The 26,771-nt window shown below is 29.1% G+C and overlaps 1 long non-coding RNA gene across 2 annotated transcripts in view; it reads right to left on the bottom strand.

The window, feature by feature from the left end:
- Window positions 1-12,238: 12,238 nt before the first annotated feature.
- Window positions 12,239-26,771, bottom strand: part of LOC107606808 (uncharacterized) — a 67,130-nt gene continuing 52,597 nt past the window's right edge. For both annotated transcript variants that reach the window (XR_015892403.1, XR_015892404.1), the window contains exon 5: window positions 12,239-12,268. This is a non-coding gene — a long non-coding RNA (uncharacterized LOC107606808). The remainder of the gene's footprint in view (window positions 12,269-26,771) is intronic.

The raw sequence follows: 26,771 nt of genomic DNA, 5'->3' as shown, positions 1-26,771 counted from the left end.
TATCATAACTCAATTTGAAACAGAATCAATTAAGATCTCATCCAAATTTAGAAATAGAATAACTAATTATTTTCAAATCTCATTTAATATTCTCAATTATCATACTATTATTATATTCTTGGTGCTAGCAAAGAATATAATAATATTCCATTTAAATTAATATAATTATTTATTTGATCAAATCAAAATAATAATTAAATAATTCTATAGCAAATATTAGAACACTCGTTAATGTGTGACTCCATAGGTTCAATACTAAGCGGGTAGTAAATTAGTCATACTAAATTTACTAATAAAGGTTGGCGTCTAGCAACACTCCTCAACGACCCGATAGTATGAAGTAATATATTTTTACTAAGAACCTCAGAAGAACAAAGTATAATTCATTCCATCTTTCTAGCTATTGGTTAACTTTTAGAGTATGGTTTAAATGTCAAACTCTAACTTGTTACCATTCTTATAATAAATTGTGAATGACTTAAGAAACTCATTTCTTCATTCATTCAATCCCCTTGGCCAAGGTTTTATTCATCTCAGTCATTATAATCATAGAGCTCAAACTCTTTACCGAGAGTTGACGGATTCCTTATTGACTAATCATTAATTCTACAAGTATTTAAATCATACCCAATATCCATTCAACTAGCACCCTAGGGTATTAGGTATCCGAAATCAAAGTATAATAAATACATTGTTAATTATTATGATAGTCGCAGGTCAAAGGAAACTCTATTACTATGTTCATTTTGAGAATATCCTATTGACAAATATATGGTAATTATAACCATTAGGAATTCTCAAAGTGAGTCAGTTCAATGGTCATATCTCTATATGCACCATCTATATATATAATTTAATAAATGAGATCTATTAATCTTCATCCAATGAAGACCATTATATATATATTGATCTTTCTGAATTATTAATGTCCTTTTTAATAATCCTATGACCAAGAACAATTTAGATTAAATTATAAAAAATTTATCTCTCAATATTATGATCACTATCACAATGATAAATCTATAAATTTAATCAAAGACCTTATTATATTAATATTTTAATATAATAATAATAACAAATTATTTGACACGTGATTGATTGGATTGTAGTCATACTACTTATTTCCAACACCGAGTAACCTATATAATTTTACATACATCTCGAGTATATTAGGTTGAATTTTTGTTTGGTCTGAACTCGGGTGCAAAACACCCTAGATCTGTATATATACGTAGATGTAACATATTCCGAGTATTTTTTTTAAAGTGTTTCACATCTTAAGTGTACAGTATCCAATCTCTGTAATTATTTATCTTCTATGGTTTGTACTCGAGATATGTATTGATAGTATGAAATTGTAAATGTTTTACATATTTATTTTAATAAATAAAATATTTAACTAATTTAAATAAAAAATTCTAAGTTATAATCAGTTATTGACAAAAACAAGAGTTGTTAAAGGAACTAGATGGTATCATATATCTATATATCTTTGTGAATTTAATTTTATCGAATTTCAAAGGACTTACTTTTGATGCCTAACAAAATTTTATGAAAAATAAACACCTTATGATGAACTCATAGAAAAGAAGGATAAAAAAGACCTTATGAAGTTTAGAGGGGATGTGTGTATTTATCAACTCCCAACTTTGGCCTCTCCAAATCCTTCTTGCGTAACAATATTAATATTGTGAGAAGTCAATTAATTAGGGCCGTTTGGATAGGTTCATAAGTGACTTTTTTTTAATTTTTAACTTATGAAAGGTGTAGTATTAATGTCTGGTATAATTTTCAAAACAAAATTACAACTTTCTAAAAAGTTATTTTGGTGTTTAAGGAATAAAAAGCTTTTTATCACTTTTCTCTTAAAATAAGCACTTTTAGAATTAAAAAACCAAATACAAAATAACTTATTTATAAGCTACTTTTAATATAAACATTTATTGTTTAAGCTATTTCTTAAAAAATAACTTAATTAAGTTGTTTACCCAAACTGGACCTTAGTTTGTGTACAAAAGTTACTTTACTTTAGCTGTGATAAATTACACATCAAATATTGCTATGAAAGGGATCTAGTTAATGGATGGAAATAATTAACTTGGTGGTTAAGTTAGGTTCTCATTTTTCAATCCCATATTATATTTTAGGTAAGAATTCAACTAAGAGTCTTATTCTAAGTAAGATCTACCACTAGAAATAAATGCCACTGACCTCCATTTTAAATATTCATCCAAAATTATAGTAATTTTGTACAAGGCACATTTTAATGTTCTGAAACACATATTTAGTGTGCTATCATCGTTGTCGTTATATTATCTTACAATCCATAATGTTCGGCAGAAGACATATGGTAGATCTTAAGCTCTTAACTGATATTAATTGCAACTATTGGTAAATCTTAAATCACTATATGATACTTAATTTTGTGGTAGATGTATGTAGATCATATGATTCTTAATTAAATTAACTACACATATATAATTGAGAATAAAAAAGAATGTAGTCACTAGTCAGTACTTTCATCATCTTCTACAGCATAAGGTTGTAGGCTAAACCATAAGTGTACCAAAATTGTGAGAGAAACAAATCAAATTAATAGATGAACTAAAACATGTTAGTACTTCTGCTTCTTTCGTATATTATAATTAACATTATTTATTTATAATAGCAATTTACCCCTCACAGGTACACATATTTTAGAGCAAATACCTATGGTTAAGCTTTTCAATTTTTGTACAACTAAACTATTTCATACAGGAATATCGTACTCTGATCTTCGTTTATGGTCGAAATCCACACTCGGTAAAAATTCTGCATTTAAAATAACAATTTTGCAGTTATAGTAACAGAAAATCTGTCATTTTTTTCATTATTTCACCCACAATTTTTAATCTTGCATGAACATGTTATTGTGATGTTCAATTATTTTTCACCCAACAATATTATTTGTACTGACATCGTGTTTTAGTATAAAATTTATTATTATTCTGATTCAAAAACTGTTTTATGTGAACTTGCAGCGGATGATCTTTTGTCGCATTCCTAGAATTCATCATGTCTAGTATGTTCCATTATTATGAGTAGTATTTATAGACGTGAAAGTCAGCTATGTATAATGAATTGTGTTTACAAAAATATATACTAAAATATTATCACTATTTTAATAGAATATGAACGAAGTTCTCTTATCTAAAAGTAGTGCAATTTAGGATAATGTACTCTTTCTAAGAAAGATGTATTTTGAACATAACACCTACCAACACTCGTCCGAGATGAGTGTTTGTTATGTCCAACCGTATTTTAATAAATACTATTACGTATCAGCGTGTCTAACTAGCTCTCTTTCTTCCTCCACTTCCTCACCCTCTCCTGATGTTGCAACTACTATCAACACTTCTCCAACAATGACTTCTACTCCATCATCAAATTTCCCTTATATTACATCCACTTCAGGCATTGAAGTTTCATGACCTCCCCCTGATCCTAGTCACACTTCCACTCCTAATACCAATACTCATAATGTTCATCCAATGACTACTCGATCCAAGGCTGGGACCTCCAAGCCTCGCACATTCCAAGTCATAGCCTCTGAACTTGATCTTGTTCAAACCATTCCAACATCAGTAAAGCAAACCTTATCCTCTCCTCATTGGATTCAGGCAATGAGAGAAGAGTATGACGCCCTTATGAAGAATCATACTTGGACTTTGGTTCACCCACCTCCTAATGCCACTATCATAGCCAGCAAGTGGGTTTTCACTATAAAACGTGCTCCTGACAACACAATCCTTAAATATAAGGCAAGGTTAGTGGCGAAGGGATGTCATCAGCAAGAAGGCATCAATTATGCTCAAATATTCAGTCTGGTAATTAAGCCAGCCACTATAAGAACTGTTTTGTCAATTGCCTTGTCTTGAAGTTGGCCTCTTAGGCAGTTCTTTAATGGAGATTTGGATGAAATAGTTTAACATGCAACAACCCTCTGGCTTTGTCTCTCAAGACTCTACACAGGTTTGCAAGCTTATTATTCGTGCCTTATATGGCCTCAAACAGGCGCCTCATGCTTGGTATAATAAGCTCTCACTAACTTTATCTAATTTTGGTTTTCATAGTAATCCATCTCTTTTTACTCGCTTTACTACTACTTCTACTATTTTTATTCTTGCCTATGTTGACGATATTGTTATTACAGGTAGCAATAATAATGATATCAGCATGCTAATCAATCAATTAAACTCACTGTTTGCTCTCAAAGACCTTGGACATGTTAATTATTTCCTTGGGCTTGAGATTTCTAGACTTTCATTCTCTGAAGTACATATTTCTCACTCTACACCTGTTCCTACTCCCATGCTTTCCACTGTTAAACTTACTTCTCAAGAAATTGATAAATTTGATGATCCTGCATTGTTTAGATCTCCTGTAGGTGGCTTACAATATGCTGTTCTAACACACCCAGAAATTGCCTATTTAGTGAATTGCATTAGTCAATTCTTACAAAGACCTCTTCAACAACACTGGGTTGACTTTAAATGAATTTTTCGATCTATCAGGTTGTTCTAATAATGGAATTTTATTCTCTAAGACCTCTGACTTTCGGATTTTATCTTTCGCAGATTCTGATTGAGCATATGATCTCGAAGATCGATGGTCCATGAGTGGATATTGCGTTTTTCTTTGCTCTAATCCCATCATTTGGTCGAGTCGGAAGCAGAACACAGTGAGCCGCTCCTCTGCTGTTGAGATTGTGTGGCTCAATAATCTACTTGAACTCGGGATCTCTCTTCTGATCTTCCCCACTATTTTCTGTGATAACCTTCCGACTGTTGTACTCGACCCCAACCCAATTTTACATAGCCGAACGAAACACTTCGACGTTGATCTTCACTTTGTGAGAGATCGTTATTCGGTGTGCATGTTCCCTCGCAATGTCAAATCGACTAAGCCACTGTCCCTGGCTTCTTTCTCCAACGGTAAAGTCAAACTCAAAATTGTTGCTCCTCTAAATATTACTTGGGGGGTTGTAGAGTACCAAACAACTAAGAATTTGTATAAATAAACAATGTCTATTATGATATTGATATATTTAATTTGAATCTCCACGTAAGAATGTTATATTTATTGTATGGTCCTTCTAGTGTACAGATGTGGGTGTACAGATTTTTGTCTTTTTGTGGCTGAAAAGCGTGTCACTAAAAGTGTTACCCTTAATCGTTAACTTGGCTCTGATACCAATTTTTTTTAACCATTTTTACTATTTCTTTTGTATGATTATCTATTACTAGACCTTGATGTATATTTTTAATTTTGATTTTTATAGTTTTTCAATCTTGTTTTAGCTTATAATATTCTTTTTTGCATGGATTATTGTATATAAAATCTTTTATCTGTTTGTCTTTTTCTTTAATATAATTTCTCAGATCCTCAAAAACTTCTTTTATTTCTACACTTTCTATTGTTTCTAAATACCTTTTTAATTTTTCAACTTCATTCTCCATTTTTTCTTTTAACAGCTTTAATTCTTTTAAGTCATAATATGGTTTTTCAGGCATTTATAAGTTTTTTAAGTTTAATTCCAACTTGTTTATATTTATTCTTATTTCTATCCTTTTTATTATAAGGTCATCAATTTCAATCTGAAGATTATTTAGTTCCCTTTCATACTCTTTTATTTTACTTTTTAATTTTTCCGCCCTTTTTCTTTTTATTTTATTTTCCGGTTTTTCAATTTTTTTATGCTTCATTTAAAATCTCTGCAAATTCTATCATCGATTCATCACTATTTTCTAGAGACTCTATTAATTTTTCTAGCTCTTCAACTTCTCTTTTTAACTTGTCATAAATTATTTTTAGAGCTTCAAATGCTCTTTGATTTATTTCAGAAAACTGTAAATAATTTAAACGATTTTCTCTTTCAAAGAGCTCTTGTTTCTTGTCTTGATAAGTTATATATATTTCTTCTTTATTTATTGTCATAATTTAGTGTTTAGGGTTTCATTTAATTTTTCGACCTTTTTTGTTAATTCTTTTATTTCGGAATTTTCTTCTTCAATTTTTAACTTAGATAAACTTAAAGGGCTATTAATTTTAGATTCTCTTATTTGAAAATTCGATGAAACTAATTTTCCTGATGGTTCTTTTAATAATAGAACTGGGTTTTCAATAGCTTTATACTTTGGTATTTCTGTTTTTACAATTTTTTGAAATAATTCATCGACGTAAATTCTTTCTCTGTTTTTAAATATTATACTATGATGGCTATTTGTTAAAGCATAATTTATTGCATATGTAATTGAAAATGGTTCATCATCTTGTTCCATTAGATTCTTTCTGTGAAATTTATAAGCCAAACTTATAGATCTTCCAAGATTTTCAGTTGATAAAGGTATAGCGTATCCAAGATGGGCATTGAATTTAACATTTACGTTTGCCAAGTTTCCATGAACAATTCCAATTATTTGATCTATAGGGTCATCAGTAATTCTTTTGTCACAGATTGCTAGGCTTATTGGAGAATTAATTTCTTTCATATATGTAGATTTGATTAAGACTTGTATAGTACTAATATGAATCCATCCAATTTTAGATCTTTTTTGTTGATCCTTAATTTTCTCAATCTGTTTACTCAATTCCTCATCATTTATCAAAGCTATTTCAAGTTCTCCATTGGCGGATTTTATCTTTATAGGGGCTTCAAGTTGAATTTTTCCATAGTATATTATATTTTTTCTATTAAAAACTTCTTTTAAAGGATTTTGTTTATTAAAATTTTTATTTGATTTGAGATTTAATTCTGTTTTTAGAACAGCCTGCTTTTCATTATCTAATAAAGCAGTTAATCTATAATAATCAGATTCTTCTGTTAATTCTAAACTTTCTAAATAATTCATAATTGAAAGACTAGAATAAAGACATACCTTTCTGGAGAAAAACTTCATTTATTTAGTATATTTTACATAAGGTGTTTTTATCTCCAGAGGGGAGATTGTAGATACTAACTCCAGAGGGGAGTTTAGAACTATTTTTCCCTAAGGGAATTCTTTGTCAGACTATAGAATCGCCTCGGCAGCTTCCTCCTTGCTCTCCTAGCATGTGAGTACTCTTTGCCTCCTGCTTTCTATTTTCTGATGCCTTTACAATTGCCTAAACAACCTATTTATAATAGCTGGGTTTGATGGACAATTCCCATCCTTACCCTTCTTATGACGTCATTGCTTACGTCATTGTTTGTTCTTTTGCACCAGCTACATTGTTGGTGCTCTATGACCTAAGCGCTTACGTCATTATGCAATAATGTTGAGAGATGCTTTAGATGCACTGTCCTCCTCTTTTATCATGTGACCTTCAGATGCATTGTCTCCTTCCTTCATCATGTGAGTTGATTCTGTTTCATTATTGCTTTCTTCAGATATTTCTGAGGCACATAGCTGGCACTTGTGGTCTTCTCTGTCTTTTATCAAATAGCAGAGATTCCTCTTTATCCCTTCGGAGAGCTTTTCTAAAAATCCAGATAAGTTGTAGAATGCTGATTCAAATTCTACCAAGAGTCTCATCTCTCTTTCTTCAATTTCATTTCTTTTACTGGACACAAGTAGAGTATTTCTACTTTTATAATTAATCCTTGTGTGAGATTCCTTCGTTATTTTTTGAGTTCTTTCAAAGACCCTTGCTAATGTGCTAGTTAGCCTTCCTTCATGACTGTAAATTGTTAAGTCTTGAATCTGATTAATTGGTTGAAAATTTCCTGGGAAGACGGACATGAATATTACTTGGTGTGCTGGAACCAAGCATTCTTCTTCTTCATTAAAAATAGGTTGACTGTTTGTAAATTTTAGGGATATATCCCTTGGATTTACATTGTCAATCATATTTTTAAATCTCTTTACTGCATCAACGAATCCTGTAGGAAACTCACTAATAATTTTTAGATCATTAAAAATTAAAATTGTATCAATTAATCCATATTGGAAAAACTGATAGGTGTCAGATGGGGAAGCATCTGGAAATATAACCAGCTTCGTTAGCTGTTCTTTGGCAATAGGATAATATCCCAAAATTGCCCTTTTTTCTTCAGTCCAATTCAGGACTATGTTAAGGGTTTCTCTGAGATTTGATCTACAGACCCTTTTCTTTTCCTTGATTTCAGCCCTTGTAGGAATGTTTCTTATTATCCCTGTTCTCTGGGTTTGAATTGGAGCTTTATCTGCTCTTTTTAGGGTTTGCTCTGGATGGAGAGCTTCATATTCCTTGAAGGATTTCTTTGCCTCTTCCAGTGTTAGAAACCCTCCTTTATGAATTATCCTTGACTGGTGTGTGAATGGTGCTGCTTTTTTTCAGGCATCATATACTCCTTTCATGGGGCCATTATAAATTACATAATATTTTTTATCTTGGGTGGATTTTTTAATGATTTCAGCAATTGTTTTATTTTCTGAAATTTTTTCTTCACCTGATTTGTCCACCATGCTTAGCTGGCTGAACTCTGATGATTCTGCTTGTTGTGTTGATTTCATTGCTTCAATGGCCTTCTTGAGAGATTGGATCTGTGTCCTTATTTGCTGACAATGCTTGCATTTTTCGAGCTCTTGCTCATATTTTTGAATTTCTTGATCTAATGCGTTGTAGACGAACTCCATTCTCTTTTTTCTCCAGTTTGGATAGTATTTTCTTTTTCTAAATTGATATTTTCTTTTTCTTTGAAAATTTTTATTAAGACCATATTTTTGAGGTATCTCTTCATTATCTTGACAGCAAATTCTAATTATATTTGCAAATCTTTTTTGAGTTGCTTCTTGCATACAACGTTCTTTTATTTCCTCTCTTAATGCAGAGGTTGCTCCACCAAAATTATTTTCAATTGTCCCTCTATTTATTTCTCTTATAAATCTTCCCATTATAAATTCATTAGCAGGATATGGAAGTTTTGTTATATACATACTAAGATAATGATTTTTATCTTCTTCTTTTAATTTGTAATAATGTATTCTATATTCACATATATAAGACTCCACATTACATAAATCATATATCTGAATATTAGCTAAATGGTTTTTTGCTTCTTGATATTCTTTATTATAGACTTCTTGTCTATGATCTATAATATTTTTTCCAAAAAATTCTTTATATAGAATCATCATTATATATAATATCTTATCATAAGCTGTTGTTTTTGTTTCTAATTCTTCTATTATTTGGTTTTCTATTGATGTCATATAATCTCTTATAGTTCCTTTAGTATGAAACCCTATGTAATTCCAAATGTCTCTTCCAGACAATGCACTAAGTTTTGGATTAGTAAAGGCTTCTAATAAAAAGGAATTCAACCAGTTTTCGAAAATTTCTTTTTCGTTCTTTTTACAGTCTAAATCGAGCATTCTTTCTCCTTCCATTTCCTGGATTTTAGGAACGTATTTTGATGGTATTTTTGTATATTTTGAATCTTTATTTATAAACCCTTTTTTAAAAGCATAATTATCAAAACCTGTTTCCCATTTAAATTGAGATTGATTATCCTTAGATGTTCCAGCTTCATTTTTTACTTGTATTGGAATTGCTGGTTCTTCGTCACTTGAATAATCTAGAATGTGTTCTTCATTTTCTATATTTTTAGAATTTACTAATTCTTCTTCTATTTGAAATCTCTGTTCCATAATATTATTTTCTTGAGCCATTTTTAATTGTTTAAAAAGCATTGTAACTTCTTCTAATTTTTCTTCAATATTCATAATTTTAGTGGTGGTTTTACTTTTAAATCTATTATATTGATTATATTTTGAAGATTTTCTTCTTTGGATTCTCTTTTTCCTTATTTCTTTGAAATTTTATGGATACTAATATTTCTTCAAACATATCTACTATAGAATTTAATTGTGGGTTAAAAGTATGATAAAGATGTGGGGAATCATTTCCATGATAACATTTTTTAGAAATTCCGTGTGAAAAATAAGTTTTTTCAGGTTTTTGAAGTCTTTCAATAAAACTTATAGTAAAATAAAGATTTTGAGAAAAATCATTTTGTATTGATTTTAAGAATTCGGTGTCATTACAGTTAACATTAGTTAAAATCATTAAATTTTTATCTATTAATTTTGATAACTTAATTATTTCTTCTCTTAAATCTTCTAATTTACTTTTTTCCATTAGGTGACGCTTTTCTTTGTGAGGAACTACGGTTTTAAATGAAAAGTGTGGCTTTAGAAAATGTGGTTTAAGTAAGCAAATCTTTAAATCTGTATGACTTTTGCTCTATACCTTATAATTCACTTTATTGTATATGTATCCATAGGTCAAAATTCAAAAGCTAAATACTACTATTATTGTCAGATTATATTCGCTGATACTGTCAACCTAAGCATAGATCCATACACCATAAGTACTTCAGCATGGTTGATAACGTACTTTACTAGCTTGTGAATAATTATAATTCCAAAAACATTTTTTTAATAAAAAATAATTTTTTTTTTGTGAAACATAAAATAAAAATTATTATTCTAAAAAATTATGAAGCTTACTTAAAATTGAGACATAGTTAATTACTAAAGTATATTTAAAATATTTGTTATTTAAAAATATCACGTTTGTTTATTTTTATTCACAATAAATAAAATATAATAAAAAATTAATTATAAATATTTTTAAAATATATATCAAATTAATAATATTTTGAAAATATTCTCCAACTAAGCTATGCATTATTTGATTAGCAACAAATAATATTTTACTAACTCTTGTCGTAATGACAAACTTAAATTTGCTAACAACCAATTAAAAGTTATTTTATATATTTTTAATTCATCTACTTGAAAACTTTGAAAACCTTTCTAATTATACTTTCATATATTTACTTAATTTGTAATTTAAAATTTCAAGGAATAAAAGAGAAATATAATAATCACTAAACACAATTTATTTTTTTTTAAATATTTCTCCTTTTTTTTCTTCTAAATTTCTAAAAAAATATATAAAATTTTTGTTAATTAAATAAATTTTTAATATTTAATATTTTTTAATTTTTTGTATTTTTTTATTTGTCCCAAAACTTAAATATTTTGTTTTATTGACCAGTATTGTATATTTTTGTTATATAGCTACAATATCATACATAGATAAACAATAAAATTAAAAATCAAAATCAAATCATAAGCATTTTAAACTCTTTTAAGAACATAATACTAAAAATTATATAATTTGTTAGAAAGATTAAAATTAAAAATTATATAACCTAGAAGACTATAATTTATTTAATTTAATAAAATACTCTTGGTATTTATTATTAAATACTTGTACCTTGATGGCATGTAATAAAATATACATAACATAACTTATTATAAAATACTGGAGTACTTATGTTTTTTTAAAACCTAGTTTCCTTTATTTTTAATTTTAAGGCCAGAAGCTAAGTACTTGTAAAAAATGATAAATAAAGTATCATACGTACAACAACGATGATAAAAAATAATTTTTTAATTATTTATTTAGTCACAATTAAAATGCGTACTCTAAAATAAGTAGATTAATAATAAAATATAAATTATTAGTAAAATTAAAAATTTTAAAAAAGAAATAATTATATTATTTAAATAATATTAATTTTTTAAATTAATATAAAATAATTTTTTTTAAATCTTAATTTTATAATAAATATTATTTAAATATTTTAAAAATAAATAAAAATTATTAGACTAAAAATAAAATAATTAACAATAAGAATTAGTAGATTAAACTATAAACCTTCAAAAATCAGAAAAAATTATTAAAAGAATTATAAAAATTATAAATAAAAACTCAACTTATAAAAAATTATTAAATTCACAAAATAGAAAAAATATCAAAATATAATGAAATGAGAGCAGAAAAATAATATTATAAAATTTATAAAAAGTAATAAAAAAATATTACTCAAATAAAATTTTTATTAAAAAATTTAATTTTAAATAAATTAAAAATTGGTATCAGAATTGAATTAATAATTTTAAGAATATAACAACACTCTTTAATATAAAGATAACACTTTTAATTTAATCATGTATCAAAAATTAATACATGATCATTTATTTAATAGAAAAAATTAAACATCTTTATTTTAAAGACTATTTAAACATAGCTTAAATCTTTGCTATCAGTATCAGGTAAGGTTTAAACCTATGCTTTTAAATTTTGTCGTTGTATTTGCTGAATAAACTCCATTACATAATAATGGTCTTGACTAATGTCACATCATCGACTACTTTATTTACTTTATCAACTCAACTTTTTTTTTTTTTTTTTGCTATAAATACATTAATCAAAACTGAAGATAGAAAACAACTATAAATTTGTTATAAATAATATTACTATGACTATAGCTTAAGCCTGACAAAGATAGAATGTTTCACTTGACCTACCGCTTTCATTGCCCGTAAAGACTCTATCTCTACAGCCGCCTTCTCCTTCTCTGGATAGGGGTCGCTCCTATCGGTGACATCCTCAACAACTCCAACAACATTAACTCTCCTTTCCAATTCAGTTAAAGCAGGAGTGAAAACTACAGCTGAAACTATCTATAAATTTTTTTTATGTTCAAAAGAAGCACTTAAGATTTTTAATTACATGCAGAGCTTATATGCAATGAGTAACAGGTGTTGATTTTGAAGAGTAATATATGTACAGTTTAGGATTGAGATGAAGATCGAGAGGTAGAGGTGATGAGAGAATTATCGGTGAGAATGGGTTGAGATCAAGAACAATCGGTTTATAGTATAGTTTAGTGACATATGTGCGTGAGAAAAAAATTAGCAGTAAGTGAAAATTGGTATTAACTTAATTTTCTTTTTTTATATTGATCAAGAATGAAGATAGGAAATAACCATAAATATGATCTAAATAACATTATTATGTCTATAAAGTTTTTTCATGTTCAAAAGAAACACGTAACATTTTTAATTTTTCTTATATAATTATGTGCAGAGATTATATACATTGAGTGACATATGTGTAATTTAAAATTGAGATGAAGATCGATAAATGACGAGAGAACTAAAAGTGAAAATCGGTTGAGAGAAAGAACGAATCTATTTATAATTTAGTAACACATTACGTGAAAAGAAATAGAGGAGTGAAAATTGGTATCAACTCAAATTTTTTTTTGAAAATTATGAATACATTAAGAAAAATTGAAGATAGAACACAATTATAAATCTGATCTAAATAACATTACTATGATTATCTATAAGATTTTTAGATTCAAAAGAAGCACTTAAAATTTTAATTACGTGCAGAGTTTATATGTATTGAGTGATAGATATTGATTTTGGAGAGTAACACTCGTACAGTTCAGGATTGAGACGAAGATGACAGAGAATTAAGATGGGTTGAGATAAAAAACGAGCGATTTTATAGTTTAGTGACACATATGTGAGAAAAAATAGCGGTGAATAAAAACTGATAATAAAGAAATAGCGATGATAAAGTATGCCTCTAATAAAAAAAATATATTTTACATACTTGCATATTTGACTATACCATCTAAATAAAACTATCTGCTGATACAGCCATATTTTGACTTCTAACTATTTGCTGATACAACTATATTACGACCTCCAACTCACAGCTAACTCATTTGTGACAATAAATCAGAGTATCAGACAAATTTAACCTCATATATAAAATCATCTCTAATTTTTTTTTCATAAATTATATTATTCTAAAATATTATTATTAAATTTTAACTTTAAATATATTTTACAAAAAATTATTATTAAGGATGTAAATAAATTAGTAAATATTTAAAAGATTAAAAACTTTTAAAAAATAAAAAATATTTCTTCGTTTAAAAATAAATATTCAAAACTAATAATTCATATAAAAAATAAAAATAATAAAAGTTAGTAACTTTTTTATGATCATGATTTTGTTAATATAAAAAAAACAGTTGATAATAAAAATACTTTTGTCAGAGTATATAATTGTTGAGGATATATAATTATTTGGTGTATAACTATATATAACAGTTTTCATTAAATTTGGATTTGAATACCAAAAATTATTAAATTTTAATATTGAGTATTATTTTTAATGGAATAACTATAGGTGAATATTTTTATTTTTCTCATAAAATATTATAAAAAATCTCATGTGAGTTAATTCATAAATGCCTACATATTATACTTAAGTCAAATATCTAATTATTCTTGTTAATAATAATTTCTAAGATAAAATCAAAACCAACAAAAAGAACATTTTTTTTTACCAAAAATATGAGACTCGAACCTGCAACCTTTTAATTGAGTATGGGGAGAACATTTTTCTCTTTCTTCCCTTTTAATAGTTTTTATTTAAAACTCCAACTACAAATTTTTATTGTTTTATTTAGTGCATAATTTTAAAATTTCATTTATATTTAGAGTGCTAAATCGCATGCTTAGTGATAAAAAATATTAAAATTATTGTGATAAACTAATTTTCATTCTAACTAACAATACAATAATTTTTAACTAATTAATCACATTCTTTTCAATGAGATTGAATTGACTTGGGTGTATATTTTTTTATATTATCTATTTTTTTAAATAATATATATTGTGAAATTGTTGAACTTTTTTTAGAAGATAGTAAGCTAAAGTTGTTATACTGTATTAATTAGAGGGTATAAGATTAAAATGACTAGATTAAAAAAATGATTGTTGTATTAAAAATGATGAAAAAACAAAAGAAAAAGAAGTAAGTAACGAGACTTTTCATTTCAGATAAGAACTTTGGAAGTTTTGAATCTTAGAAAAGGACTAATAAATTATAAATACTAACATTTTTTAAGAAACTATGCCATCAACACATCTTAAGTTTCATCGTCATATTCTACCTCCTTTTTCTGTTATTATTCTTCTTCTACTCTTTCATATTTTGCTCATACTCAATTACTCACTACTCATCATCATGACTATTTTCGATGAACAAGCTGATAATCATTTTGGTAATTTTTTTTTTTAAAAACTCTTATTTATTTTTTTTAATCATACTTTTGAAATAAATAACCTCAGAAAATAAAAAATCATGAATCCAAAATAACCTCAGAAAATCATGAATTTAGCAAAAAATCATGAATAAAAAATCTCAAAAAATCAAAAATCAAAATCATGAATAAATAACCTCAAAAAATAAAAAATCAAAATCACGAATCCAACAAACAAATAAATCAAAATCATGAATCCAACAAACAAATAAATCAAAAAATCATGAACAGAAAATCAGAAGGCGACGAGGATAAAATACTGGAGTACTTATAAATATTTTTTTTAAAATATTTTTTCTTTTTTCTTCTAAATTTTTAAAAAAATATATAAAGTTTTTGTTAATTAAATAAAAAATTAAAAAATTAAACTTAACTACTAGAGTACTTATATTTTTTTAAGATCTAGTTGCCTTTATTTTTAATTTTTAAGACCAAAAATCAAGTACTCATAGAAAATAATAAGTAGGTATCATTTGTATAACAATGATAAAAATAATTTTTTTTATTATTTATTTAATCACAATTAAAATGCGTATTCTAAAATACGTAGATTAATAATAAAATATAAATTATCAGTAAAATTAAACATTTAAGAAAATAAATAATTATATTAATAATTTTAATTATTATTAATTTAAATAACATTACAATTTTTAAATTAATATAAAATAAATTTTTTTAAATCTTAATTTTACAATAAATTTTATTTAAATATTTGAAAAATAAAACAATTAGCAATAAAAATTAGTAAATTAAAATATGATCCTTTAAAAATAAAAAAAATTATTAAAAATATTATAAAAATTATAAATAAAAACTCAACTTGTAAAAATTTATTAAATTCACAAAATAAAAAAAAATCAAAATATAATGAAATGAGAGCAGAAAAATAATATTATAAAATTTATAAAAAATAATAAAAAATAAAATAATACTCAAATAAAATTTTGGTTAAAAAATTAAATTTTAAATGAATTAAAAAATTGGTATCAGAGTTGAATTAATAATTTTAAGAATATAACAACACTCTTTAATAAAGATAACACTTTTAATTTAAATCATGTATCAAAAATTAATACATGATCATTTATTTAATAGAGAAATTAAATATTTTGGCTACTTTATTTATCTTATCAACTCAATTTTTTTTATTATAAATATATTGATCAAAATTGAAGATAAAAAATAACCATAAATCTGATCTAAATAATATTACTATGACTATCTATAAAGTTTTTTTTTATATTCAAAAGAAGCATTTAAGAGTTTTAATGACATGCAAAATTTATATGCAACGAGTAACAGGTGCTAATTTTAGAGAATAATCTGGTTTAGAGAATAATATATGTATAATTTAGGTTTGAGACTTGAGATAAAGATTGAGAGGTAATGAGAGAACTAGCCGTGAGAATAGGTTGAGATCAAGAACTATTGATTTATAGTATAGTTTAGTGACACATGTGACATGTGCGTAAAAAAAAATTAACGGTGAGTTAAAATTGGTATCAACTCAACTTTTTTTTTTTTTTTACATTGATCGAAATGGAAAATAGAAAACAACGACCATAAATCTGATCTAAATAATATTACTATGATTATCTATGAATTTTTTTCACGTTCAAAAGAAGTACGTAAGATTTTTAATTTCTTATACATAATTATATGCAGAGTTTATATGCATTGAGTGACAGGTGTTGGTTTTGGAGAGGAACATATGTGTAGTTTAAGATTAAGATAAAGATTGAGAGGTGATGAGAGAACTAGGAGTGAGAATCGGTTGAGATAAAAATCGAATCGATTTATAATTTAGTAACACGTGCGTGAGAAGAAATAGGGTGAGTGAAAACTGGTATCAACTTAATTTTTTCTCAAAATTATGATTGATAAAAATAAGATACAAAAACAACCATAAATTTGATTTAAATAACATTACTATGACTATCTATAAATTTTTTTAGATTCAAAAGAAACACTTAAAATTTTAATTACGTGCAGAGCTTATATGTGTTGAGCAACAAGTACTAATTTTAGAAAGTAATACATGTGCAGTTTAGGACTGAGACGAAGATGATGAGAGAATTAAAGATAACAATGAATTAAGACAAAGAACGAATGATTTATAGTTTAGCGACACATGTGCGTGAGAAGAAATAGCGGTGAATGAAAACTAGTAATAGGCGCCTAATAAAAAAATATGTGTTACATACTTGCATATTTGACTATATTATTTAAATAAAACTATCTGTTAATACAGTTATATTATAACCTCTAACTATTTGCTGATACAACTATATTATGATCTCCAACTCACAGCTAACTCACTTGTGATAATAAATCAGAGTATCAGACAAATTCAATTTCATATATAAAATCTTCTCTATTTTCTTTCATAAATTACATTATCCTAAAATATTATTATTAAATTTTAACTTTAAATATATTTTATAAAAAATTGCTATTAAGGACATAAGTAAATCAGTAAATATTTAAAAAATTAGAATCTTCTAAAAAAAATATTTCTTTATTTAAAAATAAATATTCAAAATTAATAATTCATATAAAAAATAAAAATAATAAAAGTTAGTAACTTTTTTAATGATCACGATTTAGTTAATGTAAACAAAAAAAAGTTGATAATAAAAATACTTTTGCCAGCGTATATAATTGTTAGGATATATAATTATTTAGGATATATAATATTTCTCATTAAATTTGGATTTGAGTACCAAAAATGATTAAATTTTAATATTGACTATTATTTTTAATGGAATAACTATAGGTGAATATTTTTATTTTTCTCGTAAAATATCCAAAAAAATCTCATGTAAGTTAATTCATAAATGCCTACATATTATACTCAAATCAAATATCTAATTATATTCTTGCTAATAATAATTTCTAAAATAAAATGAAAATCAACAAAAAAAATACTTTTCTCTTTCTTTTCATCGAATATTTTTTATTTAAAACTCCAATCACAAATTTTTATTCTTTTATTTACGTGCATGGTTTTAAAATTTTATTTATATTTGGAGCACCAAATAGCATGTCTAGTGGTAGATAAAAAAAATATTAAAACTATTGTGATGAGCTAATTTTTATTTTAACTTATAATACAAATATCTCCAACTAATTAATCACATTTTTTTTAATGAGATTGAATTATCTTCTCTTTTAATTTAGGTATGTAAGTTTTTTTATTATCCAATTTTTAAATAAATATATTGTGGGATTGTTGAATTTTTCTTGGAGAATAGTAAACTAAAGTTGTTATATTGTATTAATTAAGGGGTGTAAGATCAAAAAGACTAGATAAAAAAAATGATTGTTGTATTAAAAATGGTGGAAAAAAAAAGAAGTAAGTAATAAAATTTTTCAGTCCCCATCTGATCTTTCTCCTCGGAGATCACATGACCATGCCATAGTATTAAAGGAGAATTTAGATATTCCTAACATACGCCCTTATCGGTACCCTCACTATCAGAAGAAGGAAATGGAGAAGATAATTGAGAAAATACTTCAAATAGGAATTATCAGACCCAGTACTAGTCCATTCTCTAGTCCAATAATCCTTGTGAAGAAAAAGGATGGCGGATGGTGATTTTGTATTGATTATCAGGCGCTCAACAAAATCACCATTCCGACAAATTTCTGATTCCTATAATTGAAGAGTTATTGGACGAATTGGAGAGGGCTGTGGTCTTTAGTGGATAGTTTGGCCTCTCGAATGCCAAGTAAATCTTCTTTCATGACTCATTTTTCATACTTCTTTTCTGAATAATACTTATTGAGAGTGTCACATTGATACCTCAACCTTCCTCTACCCTATCTTCTATCTCTCACCCTTTACTGCTCTAATTGTTAATTATCTACTACTGTACCTCTTGATAATCTGAAATTAGTGAGAAAACCCTTAACAATGGTATCAGAGCATGGTTGTTGGCACCATGAAAAGGGCTACCTATAGAACGTTGAAAGTTCTAAATCTTAGGAAAGGACTCTTCTAATACATTATAAATACCAACATTTTTCAAGAAACCATGCCATCAACATATTTCAAGTTTCATCATCATATTCCACCTTCTTTTTCTTTGTTATTATTATTCTTCTACTCTTTCATATTTTGCTCATACTCAATCACTCACTACTCATCATCATGACTATTCTCGTTGAGCAAGTTGATGATCATTTTAGTAAATTTTTTTAAAAACTCTTATTTATTTGTTTTTAATCATACTTTAGATATATTTTTTGGGAATTAATTTTCTCTCTTTATTGTATCATACAGAGAGAAGTTTATAACTTATTTTTTTATCCTTGCTATAATTGCTCCATTTATTTAAACGTTGAGTATTTAAGTATTAAAGTAATAGATAAAAAGAAAAATAAATATTCTTCACATATAAATCATTTACACAAATAAGTCCATACAAGTCTTTTTAACCTAATTCGCCTCACGCGCCACTATCTAACTAATTTTTTAATTAACGCGCGAATATATAACTGTCTTTTTTGAAAGAATTTCGTTTCCTTTTTCGAATTTTTCTCAATGTTTTCGATCTACGTTTTCTTCTATCTCTGCGTTTCTCTCCCTTCATTCTCTGCATTCTTTTTCTTCATTTTTTGCAATTTTTTTCGTACTCTACATTTTTTAAATCAAGCTCTGAAATCAGTTTTAAACAGTTATCTCGTTGTTAAAGATAATGAATGATTCAAGTTCAGATTATCAATTGAATCAAAGCAAAGTGGATTATTGTTTTAAATACAATCAAGCGGCTGAGGTGTGGTTCAATTCTAGTTAATATTTTTGTTAGTAGTTTATGATTCTGTAGGTGAATAATATTGTTTTTATTTGTGAAATTTGTTGTTCATCGTTGATGGTTTGAATTGAATGTAATGTAGGAGTTCTGATAAATCTGTTCCATTTCTCGTTTTGATGTATATCAGAATTCTTTTAGTGTATTGTGAAAACTTTTCGGTGTATTTATAGGTTCAGACTTTTCAATTGAACGAGGGTGAATTGTATTATTGTTTTGAATCGAATCAAGTAGTGAGGTGTAGTTTGAATCTAGATAATGTAGTTTGTTAGTAGCTTATGATTCTGTAGTTGAATCATTTAGTTTTTGTTTGATGATGACTTTTGAATCTAATTTTATTATTTTTGATGATGAGCTTCGGTGTATGCTGGCTTTTAATATGGTCTATTGTGGACTATTTTTGTTGTATTTTGCAGTTTATGTGCGATGTTGATGAGTAGCTTGTTCCAAAGGTTGGGATGACTTTTAACACGCTTGAAGATGTTGTAAAATTCTAGAAAGATTATTTGAAAGATGCAGGTTTTCTACAAGAATTCGGAGTACAAATAAGAAGAAAAATTAAATTAAGAACCGATTGATTACATGTAGCAGAGAGGGGAAATTGAAATCGCACATATCATCAACTGAGAAGACAAATCCCTCAGCTGGATTAAATTGTCGTACAAGAATTTATATACACATATTGAAGAACGTTCGTGTTTAGATTATTTCGAAGGTTGTGTTGCATTATTCACATCCCTACTGTGCAAATCAAGCAGAGATGCTTAAACAACACAGGAAATTAAGCATGTCCACACAACGTACAATTGAGAATAATGAGGAAGTCAGAATCAGACCAAGTAAAACATAACAATCATTTGTCACAGCAGCAGGGGGTCATTGTGAGTTAAGTTTTATTGAAAAAGATGTGAGAAATTACACCACGAGAGAAGTGAAGAATGTTTTGAAACTAGAGGATACAAAAAAATTTGGAAAATACTTATTAAGAATGAAAGAGAAGAATTAGAATTTCTTTTTTGAGCTTGAATTTGAGGTTGATCAGTCCATTAAAATTGCTTTTTGGGCTGAGGCAAACAAAAGGTCGAAGGGTTATGCGTATGAACTTGTTTGTTGTCCCCAATTAAAAGCTTTTCCTTTCCTTCTTTTGGTGGCCAACCTCAAAGGAGAGAAAAAGAAATAAAATTAAGCCTATAACAAAGATATTAAAGCAAATAGAACATAGGCGGGGCTAATGCAAAATAAGAGTAAGGTTCTCACTACATGTTAGCTACGCATGTAAGTGAGAAAGCAATATAGGCAAAGGGCATATCAACTACTACTTGATGCAAGAGTAAAGTCAAAGCATGAAGAACATGTTGAGCATCAAGTTCAAATAAAAATTGACACAAACAAGATTAGGGATAAGCATGAGAGTATTTGGCCCTATCCTAACACAATGACAATAATGTACAAAAATAAGGGATCATGAGTTAGGAAGGACAAAAGCATTAATCTTGTGTGTAGAGCAAATATTACAATTAATGCCAAACAAGTCACGAAGCACCAAGATTAACCAAGAAATTCTCAACAATTGAGTAAAAGAATTCAACACCATTATTGAAATAAGCGACTTAAAAAAGAAAATAAGGAAAAACTACAAAACAAGATTAAAATGTAATGAATTAAAAACAAACAATTGCAACATATAAAAGAGAATAAAAATAAGAAAATGAGAAGTGAAAAACTAAAAAGGGAAAGTAAGAAAGTAAGAGAGAAGAAGAAAGAGGAAGAAAGAAGAAATGAGAAAGAAGAAAGAAGAAAGAATAGGAGAAGAGAACAGAGCAGAACAGCGGAAACAGGGCGCGGAAGGCGACGCGTAAGCGTCGCCCACGCATGCGCGTGGGGTGGCAGGGTGGACAAGTGATGCGGAGGCACCAGGTGCGCCTAAGCGTGGATGGGGATGTGTGCATGGACGCGTACGCGTAATGTACGCGTCCGCGTGGGTTGAGAGTCGGGCTCGAGGCACAAAGTTGGCCCAGAGTTGGCACAACTCTCGGGTCCTTGGCATGGATGCTGCACCAACGCATCGATGCGTACGCGTGATGTACGCGTACGCGTGCATCCCCGTTTTTTTTAGAATAAGAATAGAAATAGAGCACTCTCCTAATCTACAAGCATTCTAAAACAATCAAAAAATAAATTTAACAACAAATCTTTTTGTTTGTGAAAGATTTTCAAATACAAAACAAACAAAACTTACACTTCAAGCAAAATACAATATAATAACAACTACTCTAATCAAAACATGAATTTAACAAACAACCTATCAATCAAAGCAAAATGTATAAGAGTATAGAAAATAAGAAAAACTACCTACAATGGAAACTCAATTCATTTATTGGTTATATTTACAAGAGAATGGAAAGAGTTTACCATGGTGGGGTGTCTCCCACCTAGCACTTTTAGTTTAAGTCCTTAAGTTGGACATTTGGGAAGCTCCTTGTCATGGTGGCTTATGCTTGAACTCATCTTGGAACTCCCACCAATGCTTGGTTCTCCATTGTGCTCTAAGATTTCCAATAAGTTTCACCAAGTCTTGATGGAGTCCTTCACAAGCTAAGAGCTCCCAAAGTTGATCCTCATATACCCGAATCCCAAATCTTGTTTCTACACCCATCTTCAAGTTGATCAAGACAATTCCATTTGGGTGGCAAGTGATTCGAATTCTCAAGTAAATACCAAAGCATGTTCCTAGACCCCTTCAATTGAAGACTATACCAACCGTTGCACTTAGACCTTGAGTTTCCAACCATAAGGGACCTTGATTGGCATTTTCACCCACTAATCAATTTCCTTTTGCTCTTAACCCCACAAAGAGCTCTAAGTTGCCAATCCGTCTCAAGCAAACCATATTCAAGTGAGAAAGTAAAGCTTAGGGATAGAAATTTTACCCACTTGAATATTGTGTTGGATGGTGACTTAGGAAGGGGTGTCTCCAATGGTCTTACAAGTTCCACTTCCTTGTGCTCTTCCTTGATTATCTCCACCTCTTCACAAGCTTCCTCAATTTCAACCTCTTCCTCTTGGTAGCTTCCTTCCAATTCAACCTCTTCTTCATTGCTTACCAAGGGCATGGGAAGTTGTGCATCTTCTTCTTTGATCTCAATTTCAAGCCCAAGAGGAGAGGATTCAATTGTAGATAAGAAATTCTCAATGATTGAATCCATCTCTTGATCAACCTCTTCTAATCTTTCATCACTCATACTATGCCTTGGAGGTTGCACATTATCCTTCTCAATATCAATTTCAAGTTCAATGGAAGAAGGTTCAACAACTTCCATAAAATCTTCAACAACATCACTTGGTGTGGAAGTGTTCTCAAGCTTGAAATTCACCTCTTCTTCAACTTCGCCTAGGTTTTCAACCAATTCTTCTTCATTAACAATCTTTTCCTCCTCCACTTGTTGTAAGACATACCCCATCTTCTTGTCCTCATGTTGAGATTCTAAAATCTCCTTCATGCTCCTTTCTTCGGTTGATTTCTCACATTCATCCATGGAGATGCTTTGCTTGTTGCATGAGTCCCATGATTCCAAGGTAGCAGTAATTTTAGCAAACTGAGCCATGATTTGCTCAAATATGGGAGGTGATCCATCTTGTGGTTGAGAGTTCTCATACATTGGAGGTGGCTCATCTTGGTAATAACATGGGGGTGGTGGTTCTTGAGGATATTGGGGGTTGAATTGGGGTAGTTCTTCATATGGTTCATATGGTTCACAAGGTGGTTAGTATGGTAGATATGGGTTGGGGTCATATGGAGGTGGTTGGTGGTAAGAGGCTTGTGAGTATGGCGGTTCAAAGTTATGTTGAGGAGGTCGTTCATAGGCATATGGTGGTGGTTGTTTACAATCACAATAAGGGTCACCACATCCGTTGTTAGTATAGTCCAAATCGATAGTCAATCCTCAAATCAAATTAAATTTGGTTTTGTCACAAGTACAAACCCCAATGAAAGTTTAACCGAAGTATTTCAACCTCGGGTCGTCTCACAAGGAATTGCAATGAAGTGCTCAATTATTGGCTATGAAGAACAAGGGTTTGATTTTATATTTTAGCAAGAAAATAAATGGCAAGAAAAGTAAATTAACAATTAATTAATGAAAGAAAGGAAAATAGTCTTGGCTAGACATAGGTAATTGAGATCACCATCCTTGTCTACAAACCATATATTGACAATTATGAGGAACCAAGCTCATTAAGTCTACCCTCCAAGAGCTTTAAGTACATAATATATACTCTTAAGCTTGAGGTACGTCAAATGGCTTGATCAACATCAAACCATAAGTCCTAACCTATCTACTAATTAGATTAGTAGTGGGTTAGTGTCAATGGTTATCAAATTGACCACATAGGGTTCTCAAATCATCAATTCATTGAGACCCAATGACTCAAGGTCACTCAATTCCCTTAGCCTAGGCCAAGAGTAAAGAAAACTACTAAAAAACTAGAGAAAATATTCTATCAAACACCATGTGTGCAATAAAGGTAAACATCACAAAATGTAAGAATTAACAAAACCCATAACTAGCATCCACAAGAATTCAACAAGAACAACCAAGATCAACATGAAGGAAACATAAAACATGAAATTGCATTAAAAAGGAAGTAAAATATAACAAGGGTTCATCAACATAAAAGAGAGAAAAATAAGAAATTAATAAGTAAAACTAGAAGATCAAAGTTGTAATAACAAGAAATTGAAAGGGAAAACTAAATCTAAAGAAGAATTGAAAATTGGATTTAAGAGAATTAAACCTAAACTACCCTAAATTCTAGAGAGAAAGGAGAGCTTCTCTCTCTAGAATTCTAACCTAAAACATGATGAAAACTAAACTATGACTACTTGGTTCATCCCCCCCAATCCTTGGGTTCAATAGCATCAGAAATGAGTTAAATTGGGCCCAAAATGCTTCAGAAATCGCTGGCCACGAGTTGCTAAAATGGACCCACGCTGCTCCTGCGATGCGTGCGCGTCATGCATGCGTACGCATCTCTAAACGCCAGGTAACTAAAGCAAATTTTATATCATTTTGAATCCCCGGATGTTATCTTTCCAACGCAACTGGAACCGCCTCATTTGGACCTCTGTAGCTCAAGTTATGATCGATTGAGTGCAAAGAGGTCAGGATTGACAGCTTTGTGGTTCCTTCATTTCTTCATGAGTTCTCCCATTTTGCATGCTTTTTCTTCATTCCTTCAATCCAATCTTTGCCTTCTAAACCTAAAATCACTTAACAAACATATAAAGGCATCAAATGGAATTAAAGTGAATTAAATTTAGCTATTTTAAGGCCTAAAAAGCATGTTTTCACACTTAAGCACAAATTTAGGGAGAATTACAAAATCATGCAATTTCGTTAAATAAATGTGAGAAAAGTTGATAAAATCCCCCAAATTAAGTACAAGATAAACCACAAAATTGGGTTTATCAATGCTCTGTGGGCATACAGAATAGCTTTCAAAACCCCATTGGAACTTCACCATATCAGCTGGTATATGGAATGTCCTATCATTTGCTAGTGGAACTAGAACATAAAGCCTATTGGGCTACTAGATTTCTCAACCTTGATGCAAAAGCAGCAGGAGAGAAACGACTGCTCCAACTAAATGAGTTGGATGAATTCCGCTTAGATGCATTTGAAAATGTAAAGATCTATAAGGAAAAGGCAAAAAGGTGGCATGACAGAAAAATATCTTCCAGAGTCTTTGAACCAGGACAGAAGGTCCTGCTCTTCAACTCAAGACTCAAATTATTTCCTGAAAAACTCAAATCCCATTGGAAGGGACCTTATGTGATTACTAGTGTATCACCTTATGGGCACATAGAACTTCAAGGTAAAGATCCTGAAAATAGGTTCACTGTCAATGGATAGAGAGTTAAATATTACCTTGAAGGAGATATAAAGCTAGGAGGCTCAACACTGGTACTAAGTTAAGTACAGTGAAGTCTAGCTAAAGACATTAAAGAAGTGCTTGTTGGGAGGCAACCCAAACATAATTATTATGTATGTTTTCTTTAATTTAATTTTGTTTTTCTAGTTATTTTTTGTAGGGTCATGATCATGTGGAACAGTCAGAATAGAGACAGAAATGTTAAGCAGTGAAAACAAAACACTCTGGATGGAGTGTTGCTGGCGTTGAACGCCAGCCAAGGAGCACTGGCTGGGCGTTCAATGCCCCCAATGGGCAGCATAGCTGGCGTTGAACGCCAGCCAGGGAGCAGACTCTGGGCGTTCAAAGGCCAGTGCAGAGGGCAGGGAATCTGAATTCCCTAACCTCTCAGGACCAGTGGGTCCCATAGGCTCTCCACCTACACCACCTATCATATTTGCTCGAGAGCTAGCAAAACTCTTAAGTTTGGTGTTGCAAAAGCTTTACTTTTTGACTTCTTCCACTCCTGCAAAGAGCCATGAGGGAAGAACAACAAAGACAAAGGAGTGACATTGAAGACATCAAGCACCACATTGGATCCTCAAGGAGGAGCACTAGCCGCCACCATTAAAGGTGTATTCGTTCTCTTTATCTCCTTTTTTATGTTATTTTTCTGTGTATGTTTTATTGTCTGTTCTCTTGTTCTTACTGCATGATCATTTACATTTATGTCTTAAAGCTATGAATTATTCCATGCATCAATCACCTTGCTTAAAAGAAAAAAAATTTTGAAAAAGAAAATTAAGATGCATGAATTTTAAGTTTATAATAAGAATAGTTCAATTATCTTGATGTGGTGGCATTGATTTTGTTTTTTGAATGTATGAATAAACAGTGTATATTTGAAGTTGGAATTTCAGGAGGTTGGCTCTTGAAAGAATGATGATGAAAGTGAAGTGTTATTGGTAATCTGAAAATTCCAAAAATGGATTCTTGAAGCAAGAAAAAGTAGCAAAAATAAAAAGAAAAATCATGTTGCAAAAAAAATAAATTTAATG

This window comes from Arachis ipaensis, chromosome B7 (assembly GCF_059453495.1).
Source record: "Arachis ipaensis isolate K30076 ecotype BB chromosome B7, ASM5945349v1, whole genome shotgun sequence".
NCBI classification, from domain to species: domain Eukaryota; kingdom Viridiplantae; phylum Streptophyta; class Magnoliopsida; order Fabales; family Fabaceae; genus Arachis; species Arachis ipaensis.
Note: the sequence above shows the minus strand (reverse complement) of the source record. Positions and strands in the feature narration are given on the sequence as shown.